Consider the following 14862-nt stretch of genomic DNA (forward strand, 5'->3'; position numbering starts at 1 on the left):
ATCTGTTTAAAAAAAAATATTTTACATTTTTCTCACATAGTTAATAACGAAAAAACAAAGGAACTAAATGTAGTCAAGCAATTTTGTAAATAGAATAAAAACAATCATAGCACATATTGTGGTTTTTCGGGACATCCAGGGCATATATATATATATATATATATATATATATATATATATATATATATATATATATATATATATACATATATATATGTATATATATATATATATATATATATATATATATATATATATATATATATATATATATATATATATATATATATATATATCGAACGGTCTTGGCCATTTTTAGCGCATAATTTCTACTTTGCTCTCTAAGAGTATCTGGTATAGCAGCTCTTACAGAGACTTCTAATGACTTTGATCTCTTTCTCCACCACTTCTAGCTTATGTCTGATAGCCGGTAATGTTTTTGAAATATTACGATCGTCGCCAGCATTAGAATAGTGGAGTAGCTAACTGCATAACCTTTCTCTAAATTTTACTACAGACTTTTTTTTTATTTATTTACGCTGTAACCACTAGGGTTATTAGCGACCTAAAAAATATAATACAGGTTAAAAAAATTACAATAATTGATACAGTCCTGAGTCTTTAAGATAACTTATTGTGTTTTTAATGTTCATGTTTTTTCCTAGGGCTTCCTTTTTATTATTTGGTATAGTGTGCTTCTTTCTTGCTGCTTCATATGTTTTGCACTGAGTAAGTATATGCTTCACAGAGATTGTTACTTGACAATTTTCACACATTGGCGGCACAGTTCGCGTAAAAAGGTGTTTATGTGTAAAGTTACTATGTCCTAGTCGCAAACGTGTTATTCTCACTTGGTCTTGTCTATTCGCTGTGGGTTGGAGCCACAGTTTCACTAATTGTTTGATTTCCTTGAGTTTATTTTGTGATGCTCTCCACTTATTTTGCCACGCACTTAACACTTTATATTTTATTTCTGACTTGAAGTCATCTGAGGAAACCTCATTAATAAGAATGGAGTCCTGGCTGAAGGATGCTAAGCGGGCTAGTTCATCTGCTTCTTCATTTCCTTGTATACCTGAATGTGATGGAACAAACATGAAGCCAACAGTGATCTTATTATTATTTAAAATCTCTATTTCTGATTTGATATGTGAGGCAATTAGATTATTGGTATATAAACGTTTGATAGTGTAAAGTCATCATCATCATCCAGCCTCAAGAGTCCACTGCTGAACATAGGCCTCTTCCTCATGTTTCCAACCCCGTCTATCTTGCGCCGCTCTTATCCAGTTTTTATTGAGTCTTCTTAAATGGTCAGTCCATCTTGTAGGTGGTCGAAGTGTGAAGTGAATAGTGAAGTGAATAGTGTGAAGTGAGCTTAGTGAATCGGTTATTATGAGAGACGGGGACTGTTTCGACTCTTTTATGTGGATAAGTGCTTGTAATATTGCAAACAACTCTGCAGTGTATGACGAAGTAATGGGATTGAATTTAAATTTTAACGATGTATTGGGTGTGAGGATAGCTGCACCAACACCGTCTGAAGATTTGAATGCGTCAGTGTATATCTTATAGTGTTTTTTATAAGTTTCCATTTCTATTAAGAATGATTGTTTGATCAGATCTGTTATAGTCTCTTTAACGTAATAGCGTATAACTCTTTCGTAAAATGGTGGATCTAGTCTTGTTGTAGAGAAAGTGTCTTGAAATCGATCTGTAAACGTATTGGTGTAAGTAGGATGTTCTTTAGTACTAGCTATTTTAGAAGCATATGAGAGAGAAAGGTATTTGCATCGTAAACTTAGGGGTGGTTCTCCTGTTAAGCATTGTAAACTTTCAACTGGTGTCGTTCGAAACGCACCTGTAGCGATTCGTAGAGCTGTGTTTTGAACAGTTTCTAAGGTTTTCAATACTGATATTTTGCTTGATAAATAAACTATCGCACCATAGTCCAGTTTGGATCTAACTAAAGATTTATATACATGTAATAGTGTATTTTGATCTGCTCCCCAGTTTTTGCTGGAAATAGTTTTCATAAAATTTAGTCCTGTTTGGCATGATTTTTTAAGTTCTTCTGTATGCTTTTTCCAGGAGAGCTTTTGTTCAAAAACCATACCTAAAAATCTGATATAGTTTATTTTGATGGCTCTTATTATACAGAAACGTGTAGAAAGAGATGTGTAGCTTGTTTTGATAACTTCTTGACTAAATTCACACTTGTGTACCAATTATCAGTGAATAAAGTTCTTACAGAGTTGAGAAGAGTTTCCATAAGCTCTAATACTGTTCTGTCTGCGATTGATTATCCATTTTGCTTAGTTATTTCTTTTTAACAATATATTTTCATATTATATGTGTAACCACCATTGACAAATAGTTTGAATATTTTGATTCCGAACTTATGGCGTTTACCCTTCATGTATTGACGGAACTTTAGTCTTCCTTTAAAAGGTATCATCATTTCATTAATGGAGGGAATAAAATATTGCTGATATTTTATTACTAGCTTGTCAATAAGACTCTGAACCTTATGCAAACGATCTTCTGAAGGACACACTTCATTATCAGCAAAATGCCACATTCGAAGTATTAACTCAATTCTGTTTCTTGTCATAAATGTACATGCCGGAGTTTTATATAGTTTAGGGTGACTCCAATAATGTGATAGAGAAGGTTTTTTATCTAAACCCATTCATAAAAGTATTCCCAAAAAGACGTGCATTTCCACAGCCTTAGTAACTTTCCAGTCATTCAGACGGGAGTGCTTAGTTAGTGACTCATATGTTATCTTTTTTATGATAACTTGCTTAGCATAGCGGTTAGTTTTATGAACTAGAAGGTCGATGAGATCATCGTCATCATCATCGAAAAGATTTTGGTTTTCGAAAATCATCAAAAATCAAAATGTTTCTGGCTGGCTGGCCAGTCATAGGTGCAGATTTAATTCAACTTCCAACAGTCCAAGGTTCATAATAATTTGGAAGTGAGAAATTAATGAGAATTTTATGAATCCAATTAATTTAAAAAAAATTTATTAAACTATTTCATCAAAAAGTATTTTATATATAAACTTGATAAATGAATCAATAAAATATTAGTATATATATATATATATATATATATATATATATATATATATATATATATATATATATATCTAAGTTATTTGAAATGGATAATTTCATTTAAATATTGTGCATGTATTTAAGATAAAATGGATATACAATTTTAATTAGGCCAATGCACCTAATAATTATCATAGATATTAATTGTGATTTACCAGTAGGATTATAGGGGTAATATGGCACTGGATTACAGTCCTGCAAACTGTTTCAATAATTGTAAATGGGTCGTATTAATTACAAATAATTAATTGTGTTGCATGCTATTAGTCCAGTAGGCCGTAGTCTGAAAAATTTCTAAATTCTAGACAAAATACTACGAGGTGATATAGGAAATTCTTTTTTGGCATATTTTACGAGAAGTTTTGAACATTTTATATTATCAGGTTGTTTGCCATACTGCGGAATTTTTATAATCTGGCACACAAAGTTACTTTGTTGCGATTTTACCACTTGCTTTAAGAACAGTTTACAGTTCCAAGCTCTGACTAACTCACAATTTGTAAACTTCAGTGACGTTCCTTTAATTATTCCAATAATCCAATTAATCTTTTTTTATTCCATTCTATTTATTTATTCACATAATATATATATATATATATATATATATATATATATATATATATATATATATATATATATATATATATATATATATATATATATATATATTTATATATATATATATAATATATATATATAATGTATATATATATAATATATATATATATATGAGCCATTATATATATATATATATATATACAGTGTGACCCATTTAGATTGGAAACACCTCTATAAAATTTGAAGTTGTTAACCGATTTTAACCAAATTTTTTTTTAATGTCATGTAATAAAAGGTCTATTGCGGGACAAAATATAAAATATTTAGTTAAATTTTCAGGGCACTCTACGATACTTTTTCTTCGTCGAAAATGGAGAATTTGTATTAGCGACTTTTTTATTAAAAAAATTTCTACGCCACCGGATTTAGAGTGGCTTTAAATAGCTATGACAAAAATTTCATTAAAATATTTTTAATAATAACGATGTTATGACAACTTAAAATTTTAAAACTCACTAAGCTACGAGTCAAAAAAGAACACCCTGTATCAACAGATAACCATAAACTTAATTATTTTTCAAATAATTTTAATAATAAACCACTACTAGACAAAAAAATGTTTAAAATAGCATAAAAATTTAATGCAAGTAACGCACTTACATTATTATTAACTTTACATGCTACAACTTAAATCTCAGTTGCCATGACAACGATATTACTGTTGGACATTATTTGTGTTATACAAATTTCAGTGCTAGCATAAATTTATGCATAATATCTGCAACAATATTTACTTCAAATTCTTTTAATAATATTTTGTGTCATGGCTGCAAGATTAAGTTTGAGAGAAAAAATTTAAATTATAACGTCTTTTGGGAGATAACGATAGAAGTGCCAGGGAGTTTGTACAATATTTAATGACAGACATGTGGATCGTCCTAATATTAGCTGCGGTACAGTAAACAAAATAAATAGAATATTTAATGAGTATGGTAAAGTATCAAAACTAATTTAAAAAAAATAACCCGTTACAAAGAAGAAGAGGAAATGATCAAATCATTTTAGATCATTTCAAAAATAAACCTAATGCCAGTTTAAGGAATGCCAGTTTATATTTGAATATACATTTTCTAAAAAACGTGTTGTTTACCTACGAAGCCACTTTCACTACAAATGGAGTAGTATCATCACAGAATTGTCGCTATTGGACAGCAGATAATCCCCATTGGGTAATAAACTGTACAAGCCAGTATTCTCAAAAAATCAATGTCTCGTGTGATATACTGAACGAGCGAGTTATTGGTCCTTTCTTTTTTGAAGAAAACTCACAGAACTTTTTAGAATTTTTAAACACCGACTTGTGGGATGCTATTCATGAGCTCCCAATTAATGAACGATTAAATTTGTATATCCAGTTAGATGGGTGTTCTGTTCATTACGCCAGAACCGTGAAGCAATGGCTAAATGAAAATTTTCCGAACCGTTGGATAGGCCGGGGTAGTCCGTTGATAGATTGGCCACCCAGATCTCCAGATCTCACAATTTTAGAGTTCTTTCTCTGGGGAGTTATCAAACAAAAAGTTTACCAAACCCGTGCAAGAGACGTAAACGAACTTCGTGCAAGAATTCGACAGGTATGTGCAGAAATTACTCCCCAACAACTAAGAAATGTAATTAGAAATATTCATAAACGGTACGACAAATGTATCCAATTAGATGGTGGATTGGTAGAGGCAACTAGGATTTAAACTAAAATTATGTCTCCATGTTTCTGTTTCTGTTAATACAGAGTGTTTTTTTAACGTTAATACAGAGTGTTTTTTTCTTAGTGAGTTTTAAAATTTTAAGTTGTCATAAGTTTGTTATTAATAAATATATCTTAATGAAATTTTTGTCATAGCTATTTGAAGCCACTCTAAATCCAGTGGCGTAGAAATTTTTTTAATAAAAAAATCGCTAATACAAATTCTCCATTTTCGACGAAGAAAAAGTATCGTAGAATGCCCTGAAAATTTAACTAAATATTTCATATTTTGTCCCGCAATAGACCTTTTATTACATGACATTAAAAAAAAAATTGGTTAAAATCGGTTAACAACTTCAAATTTTATAGAGGTGTTTCCAATCTAAATGGGTCACACTGTATATATATATATATATATATATATATATATATATATATATATATATATATATATATATATATATATGAGCTGAGCCATTGAGAGACACGAGGCAATTTGATGACAAATTTGAAGTTTTTATAACAAATATTCAACAGATAGCTTGGGAAAATACTCTCCCCAAAAATTCTAAAACAAAAGGGAACAACTATTCAAAATAAATCAGAAAACTCATAAAAGAAACAAAAAATGGCAGCACACAGAGCTCCACGAGACAAAACTAGTATAAATAATGCTATCCAAAAACTAAAAAAGGAGACACAGAATATTAAAAATTTAACAGTTGATTCCTTTTTAAGTAATTTAACAGCTGACCAAAACACAGATTATTCGTTATGGTAGGCAACACAGATATTGAAGAGATCAATTATTCATTCTCTTCCGATCAACTTAAAAAACGGCAACTGGGCTAGAAGTAACGAACAGAAAGCAGAACGATTTACAGATTATTTAGAAAGCACGTTCAAACCCAACAAAAATGATGATGAAGAACTGAGATGGAAAGAACCATTCCAAACCAAAGAAAGAATAATGTTAACATCGTTAAGTATCAACAGAAATAAAAAATAATATTAATTCTAAGAGCAAGCAAGCAAGCAATTTAATTAAACCCAGCCTGTGAGACATGTTCACCCCTAAGAATTACGTTCGGGTGTAATAATTCATTGGAACGAGGTGTATTAAGTCGAGTAAAAACAGGAGTCCAGATCATCCCTTTCCACCCTATAGTACTCTGATGCGCGATAGGGGCATAACTATCAACCAAATACTCTTCATGTGGGAGTCCTGGGTAATAGAACTCCAACATGGTTTCCTAACCGAATTTAAAACTCAGGACAACGCATGGTCGCTATATTCCTGTTATCTTACTGTGATTTATCCGCGAACTAAAATTGCTTAATTGGGCCTCAAGTGTCCGCTCTGAGCTAGGCTTAGTTCGAAGACTTGGTGCTCAAGGGGTTGAGCCCTACGTGCCCGGCTTTTTAATGATTTTTGTTATTATTTCTTTTGTGGCTTGCGTCGGTTTTTGTTAAAAGCCGTTTTTTGTGTGTTTTTCGGATTTTTTTTTGTAGGATGCCTGAAACAAAATCAGAATTAGTGCATATTAGTATAATAATTATCTACTTAAAATTAACTGGGTCCACGCTGTACGTTGCGATTGTCTACGAGTTTTTTTAAACTACGAACTATCTTCTTGGTGCGTTGTTTTTGTTGTTTTTTGTAGTGTTTTCTCCCTGGTGTTTTGTTTTCTATCTGGTGTATAAATCCTAAGAAAGCTCCAGAAGATGATCTCGTAAAAAGGGAACAATTAAAAAGTCTACCAAGAAAAGCCATAGTTAAGCCAACACACCTAAAAAATGCTGCTTTTAGATTGAGATATGTTCTCAGACTTTGAAAAGTAGCCGAACTCATTATGATCGCCTAACCAAACCAGGTAAATCTTCTAATGCAGTGACATCATATCTACCAATATCACTCGTTTCGGTGGTGTCAAAACTATTTAAAAAACTTTTATTGAAAATAAACCAATAATAGAAAGCAAAAATCTTATACCAAATCATCAATTTGATTTTATATATAAACATTCCACTATAGATCACGTTCACAGAATAACGAATATAATAGAAAAAACATTGGATGAAAATAAAGTTTAGAATGTCTGCTCTACAATCTTCTTGGACGTAGCACAGGCGTTTGATAAAGTCTGGCATAAGGGTTTAAATTATAAACTAAGAACGTTCATGCCTAAACAGTATTCAGAAATCTTAGAATCATCATTGCAACTAGATATTTAAAAGTAAAGCAAGAAGAAGTGTACACCGATTTAAGGAAGATAAAAGCTGGCATGCCACAAGGGAGTGCATTAGGTCCGGTCCTGTACCTGTCGTATACGTGTGATATACCAGAGCTAGAACTAAATTTATTACAAAGATATTTTCTTCTTAGCTGTATAGGCATTTCGCAACATTCTATATAAAGATTTGAAATTGGTGTACTTCAAAATATCTTTTGATATATACTCTGAGGAGATTTTTAATGAAGCCCTCACAAACCTAGACATGGGAATCCGAGTAAACGGTGAATACATAAATAATATCCGCTACGCCGATGACACTGTTACTAGCAACCAGCCTAAACGATCTGCAGGCCTTACTAGACCGAGTGCGAACTGTGAGCGTATCATACGGACTGAACCTTAATATTAAGAAAACTAAATTCATGGTTGTCAGCCGTACAAATTTAGATCCCGGGGCACTAATGGCAGGTAGCGAAGAGATCCAGAGAGTCGACAGATTCACTTACCTCGGAACTACCCTCAACGTACAATGGGACTACGCTCAAGAGATTAGATCCAGAATTGAAATGGCACGGTCTACATTTATTAAGTTGAGATCCTTGCTGTGCTGCAGTGATCTCAGTTTGGGAACCAAGATGCGGATAGTGAGGTGCTACGTTCTTCCAGTGTTACTATAGGGAGTTGAAGCCTGGACACTGACGCAAGCCACTGAAAAACGAATCGAAGCCTTCGAGATGTGGATATACAGAAGGATACTGAAAATATCTTATGTGGACCATGTCACCAACGTTGAGGTCCTACAGCGCATGACAAAAGAAAAAGAAGTGCTTAATTTAATTAAACAACGTAAGCTTAAGTACCTCGGCCACGTGATGCGGAACGAAGAAAAATATCGAATTCTTCAACTTGTTATGCAGGGTAAAGTATTTGGCAGAAGAGGACCGGGACGCCGTCGTATCTCGTGGTTGAAAAATCTCTGACAATGGTTTGGGATGACCTCAGCGGAGCTGTTTCGCAGAGCAGTCAACAAAACCATGATAGCCTTGATGATCGCCAACATCCGGACCGGATAGGGCACTGAAGAAGAAGAAGTACTTCAAAAGGCTCTAAGGGACAATCTTGGATATTTATTCACTAAATTATCTAACTTTTTTAGGTTACTGGAGGCTGCTTGAGAGTATAAAAAGCATCCGTAATCCAGAATTGATCTTACAAATGACCTGTATAATAACAGGGACTCTCTGGATCGGCTCCTCAGCTGTAAGAACTTACAGTTCTTAATATATTTAATCCTTTCTCGGCTTTTTTTAATATTCTTTCTATGTGCTCTTTCCAGACTAATGTTCTATCAATTGTTACTTCTAGGTATGCTACATGAGAAATAGCGGGAAAACTATGCTCTTGTAAAACAATCTGATTGGAAACAGTTTATTTGATTTCGATTTCGTTAGTGAAATCTTTAAACTTTTCTCATGACACTATTAGTTAAAACGAAGAAAAAATTGGTTTAAAGAACTGTAACCAGATTCAAGGTAACAATTGTCATTGTAAATGCATATATCGTCAGCATATTTTAGTATCTTAATGTCCGTGAATTCGTCTGTTATCTTTTTTAGGTTAAAGGTATAGATTGTATACAATATAGGACTTAAAACGCTACCCTGAGGTAATTCCAGACTCGTTGTTCTTGTAAAAATTTCCTCATTTATTTTAAGGTTAATTATGCGATTACTATATAATTTTATTATTTTTCTAGAAAATTTACAACTAAATCGGATACACCGAGTTAAAGTGGATATATATATATATATATATATATATATATATATATATATATTTTTTTTTTATTTTAACCGTTATGTCAATACCCAAGTACCTGATACGGGAGTCTATACCCGTGCTACCCAGGTACCCGGCATTGTTTCGGTAAACTTCGCTTGTACATTCCGAAAATAACAGACAATTGGGATTTTTCTTTGTTTGCTATCGGTGTTTATTTAACTGTGCTTACAAGTTGTTAATATTTTTGTGACTATATGCGTGTTTTATGTTGTAATTACTTGTAATAATGGCAAGAAGAGAAGTGAGTGCTAGCGAATTTAGAAGGTAAGTTATTACTGTTTATTTTTACAATGTTTTATACATAGATAATTCAATTTTAGAATGACGTATGAAAAGCAACAGAGTAGACAAAAATATCGAAAACCAGGAATCAGATGAGGACTATGTTTCGCAAGGCAAACATATCAACATATATCAATAATAATATTGAAATCGATACCGACGGCGACGATAGTAGTGATGAAGATTTTGACGATTTTCAGGAAAGTTCTTCCCAAAGTGATGTTCTGGTTGCAAAAGATAAAACGATTTGGCAACGAAAACCGTTTACTGCAAGTCGAACACTGAAACGTAACCTTTTGCGTGAAAAAACGGGCCCAGTACGTTCTACTAAAACTCTTTCGATTAGAGATACATTCAAATGTGTTTTCAGTGACGTAATGTGTGACATAATTATACGCGAAACCAATCGAAAAGCTAATAGCGTTTGTGAAAAGTATAATGTTGAAAACCCCGACAAACCTCGAAATGTTTGGAAGTCACTCAAAACAGAAGAATTTGATGCATACTTAGGTATTCTTATTACAGCAGGAGTACGGCATTAAAATTCAGAGCACTCGAAAGATTTATGGAAAACAGACTCTCATCCTTTGTACCGAGCAAGTATGGGCATAAATCGCTTTTAGAGCATCAGCAGATTCTTACGGTTTGACAATGACAAAACACGTGCAGAACGTTTGCAAAATGATAAAGCTGCAGCTATTACAGATATATTCCATCTTCTGAATGATAATTTACGTCGTAACTATGTACCGTCGGATTCTCTTACTGTGGATGAACAGTTATTTCCTTTTAGAGGTAGGACACGTTTCACGCAATATATGCCAGCAAAACCTGCCAAGTATGGCATCAAGGTTTGGTGGGTTTGTGACGCCAATAATTCGTATCCACTTACTGGACAAATTTATACTGGAAAAAATTCGACTGGACGTGAAACTAATCAAGGTGAACGCGTAGTAAAAGATTTGTGTTACCGATACAAAAATTCTGGACGAAACATCATCATCATCATAAGTGGCTCGACAATCCGTTGTGGATCTTGGCCTGCTCACAAAGAAGTCGCCACTCCTGTCGATTCCTGACAACTTCCCTCCATCTTCTAACCCCTAGAATCTGTAGGTCTTCTTCCACATCATCAATCCATCTCATTCGTGGTCGTCCTCTGCTTCTTGTGCCCTCTGGTTGTGAAAATGTTAATCTCGGACGAAACATAACAATGGATAATTTTTTCACAACTCTTCCACTAGCCCGTCTCCTGTTGTCTTGGAATTTATCATTAGTTGGTACTTTGAAAAGAAACAAACCATATATTCCACAAGAAATGCTGCCTTCGCCAGAGCGTGAGCCTGAATCGTCATTACACGGATTCAGTGCAGATCGTGTTACTATTTGTTCATATGTACCAAAAAAGAAAAAAAGCGTTATCTTGCTGTCAACAATGCATGACAACGATAATGTAAGTGGCCCAAAAAATAAACCTGAAATAATTCAGTTCTATAATACAACTAAAGGAGGCGTAGACAACATGGACAAAATGGTTTCTTATTATTCCACTAAACGCAGAACTTTGCGTTGGCCAGTAGCCTTCTTTTACAATATCCTAGACGTAGCTTTCCTAGCAATCTATATAATTTATACAGAGAATAATCCACAGAGTTCTACTGAAACCAGTAAGCGTAGAATTTTTCTACAAGACAAACAACTAGTGATGCCTGCAATTTCTGCTAGATCTAAAGTACCAAATGTATACCGAAATTTTTTATTAAGGTCAGGAATTGAGTGTATGTTAGGAAAACCTCTACCTACAGAATCAAGTAATACTGCAGAGTCATTACCACTTCGAGATTCCACTGGACGCCTCAAAATTGTTGGAAACTGCTACATTTGTATGTCTTTAGCGAAAAAGCGGCTAAGAAAGACACGAAAATCATGTAATGTTTGTAATCGTCCACTATGTAACGAACACTCAGTAAATATAAGTAAGTGTGGACAATGTGTTTAAAATGTAACTTTTATTTACGGTTCCATATCACTTTTATTATAAAAAAAACTAGACAGAGCTTCATAATTTACTAAACATTAGTGTTACCCGGGTGCCACGGGTGTGGACGTAATGGCGTAAAAACTTTGACAGGTAATTTTAATATATTATATGCATTTTTTTCTTTGGTTTTTATTATAAATCTCTTCGTTCTAAATAATTTTAGGAATAACTAGAAGCTCGAATAAAAATATTTATATCATCGTCAATGATTCAGATAAAACAATTACCAAGGATACCCAGGTACCTGGGTATAGACACAAAGGTTAAGCAATATTTGCTATTTGGATCTTAACTTTCATGCCGTGTAGTTTAACTTTTGCATAAGTAAATAATATAGTATTTTTTTTTAAAGAGAATGTGTACGAACGATTAAACAATATTTTTGTTTTGAATCATTCCTTATCCAATAGTTTTTTATTACTGAAATCAAAGGAAATCATTATATGTATTTGAATGTTTAAGTATTCTGGTATAATTTCTGCGTTACACTATACCTAATGCAATTTTAATGGTCAACTTCCTTTGATCTGTCTTAATACCCAAACCGGCTCTAACTCTAATTCCCAGCCAAGAAACGTTCAGGGATTTGCTTAGTAAATTGTATTGTCAGCAATTCCTGTCGGTGTATTTGCGCGTAAGAAGGACATTATTCTACGACAAGGCGACTAATGGACAGTCGACATGCTAAAACGATCGAAGGGCCATTTATTCGACGAAAGGAGTCACAGGAGGTTCACTTGGATAGGTTTATAACAATCCAGAGCTGTCGGAAGAGTACATTGTTAAAAGAGTTAACTAAAATAAAAGAAATGTTATACAGAAATATCAAGAATAGTATGACGTAAAATCAAAAACAAATTTATTCGTTTTAAAATGTATTTTACACTATTCTTAAAATTACTTTAGCTACAACAAACAGGTAACTTTAAGACAAGTACATGTTCTCAGTGAAATGTCTAATTGTGGTTATGCTGAAAATGCTGAACTCTGCTGAAAATTTTTGTTATATTTGTGATGAGTTTTTTATTAAAAATAGCAAACAAACAAAAAAAAATACTTTATGAAAAAGGTTTACTTGTCATTATTTGGAACTAAACTTGGTGGTCAGGATAAATCTTAAGCCTCGCATAAGATACCTATGTTAATAAAGATCTTAGAAAATGCTCAAAAAACAAGACAAAGTCTTTGAGTTTCCTGTTTGTCACCCGAATATAAAGGGACTAGTTGATATTACAAGAATATAGTGGGACCCGAATATAAAGGGATTACTTTATATTACATCATCATCATTAATGGCGCTACAACTCATCGTGAGTCTTTGCCGCGTTTGCTATTGCCTTCCATGTTTGTCGGTCCTGTGCCAGTAATTCCCATTGTCGCACTCCCATTTTCTCTAGATCTTCTTTGACTGCATCTTTCCACCTTTTTCTAGGCCGTCCTACAGACCTTCTTCCCTCTGGCCTTTCCCAGAACACATTGTTTATAAGGCGATTGTCGTTACTGCGTATCACATGCTATGTACCAAGATAGGACAAAATAGAAAATTAAATGAATGTTAGGGAAATAAGTCTTCTAACAATGAACAAGAAAGGACAAAGAATTGCATTTATAAAATACCTTGTGAATGCGATCAGTTTTATTTAGGTGAAACATCAAGGCCATTAAATGTTAGAATAAGTGAACATCAATCATATATTAAAAATAGAGAATTTGATAGATCTCAAATATGTACACATGCATGGGATAATGAACATAGGGTTCAATGGAATGATTCAAATATAGTCCTAAAAGAAACGGATGGTAAAAAGAGAAAAATCAAAGAAGCGGCTCTAATTATGCTAAATGAGACCAATTGTGTCGCGAATTCCGTAGTAGGATCTGGTTACCCATATTGAAAGAGGAAGTTATTAAAAAGAAACTACCAGTATTGGTAAGTCAGTAACATATAGAGAATACATCATTTATATTTTTTAAATAACAAACATATAAAATCGGAATTTGGTATTTATTGAAGGTAAACTAAATGCAAGATCAAATACTTACCATGTCGGGATAGTATTATGAGGTTTTTTTTCCTGGTTTTTCCCTCATAATTTACTATGGAATCACTAACAGGAGAATTTTACTGTCATCATGGCATGTATTTGTCTTTTTAAAGAAGAATTACATGTTATGATCTTTTCTGACGGATATTCTCAAGTTAAAGTTGATTTCATGTAATCGAATGAACTATCTTATAAGTAAAGTCGTCCCAGGAACGCAACTCAACAATATTGGCAATATCATTTTAAAGTCGTCTACTTTAAAATGTATAATGTATGTCTGAATTGTCAATATAGATGAGTCAGATAAAATTAAATTATTAGAAGAATTTTTCACTAAGTAACAAAAACAAAATTTGTTTAATTTACTAATGTTTGTATTTTGAGAACGATTTCCGAAGTGGAAATTGAAACGTCAATAAACGTATTTTAACCTTTAATTGTGGCTTATTCCCAGTTAAATAGTAATTAATTTAAAATACCACAAGAAAATAGCTTCAGAACAATATTAAGTCTTCTACTCACAATCCTTTATAGGATTTTATTAATGTTGGTAAAAGAGTAGATTTTTACCAACATTAATAAAAACCTATAATGAATTGTAAGTAGAAGGCTTATTTCTCTAACATTTGTAACGATATAATTTGCTTATAGGGGGCTAAACACCCTAAAAAAAGGGGGGAAACTGCACAATTACTGGGCTTAGAGACAGGGTAAGCAAATAAATTGAAACGTTTGCGAACGGCTACCCGTGTTTTGGTTGGGGAGCAAGGTCGTGGATAAGAATTATTTCATTGGGGGAACTGGAAGAACTAACTACGAAAAAGAAATCAAAATGATACTTACATAAATGTCCTGGGCATATACTAAACAACAAAATTTCTAAACTATTTAAAATTAGGACGCCGTTTAAAAAAATTTTTTTGCTTCATAGAAAGAAAGGATTTTTTTTCTTAAAAAATTTTAAGATTGAATATCTTTTTAAAAGAAA

This window comes from Diabrotica undecimpunctata, chromosome 9, assembly GCF_040954645.1.
Source record: "Diabrotica undecimpunctata isolate CICGRU chromosome 9, icDiaUnde3, whole genome shotgun sequence".
Taxonomy (NCBI): Eukaryota; Metazoa; Arthropoda; class Insecta; order Coleoptera; family Chrysomelidae; genus Diabrotica; species Diabrotica undecimpunctata.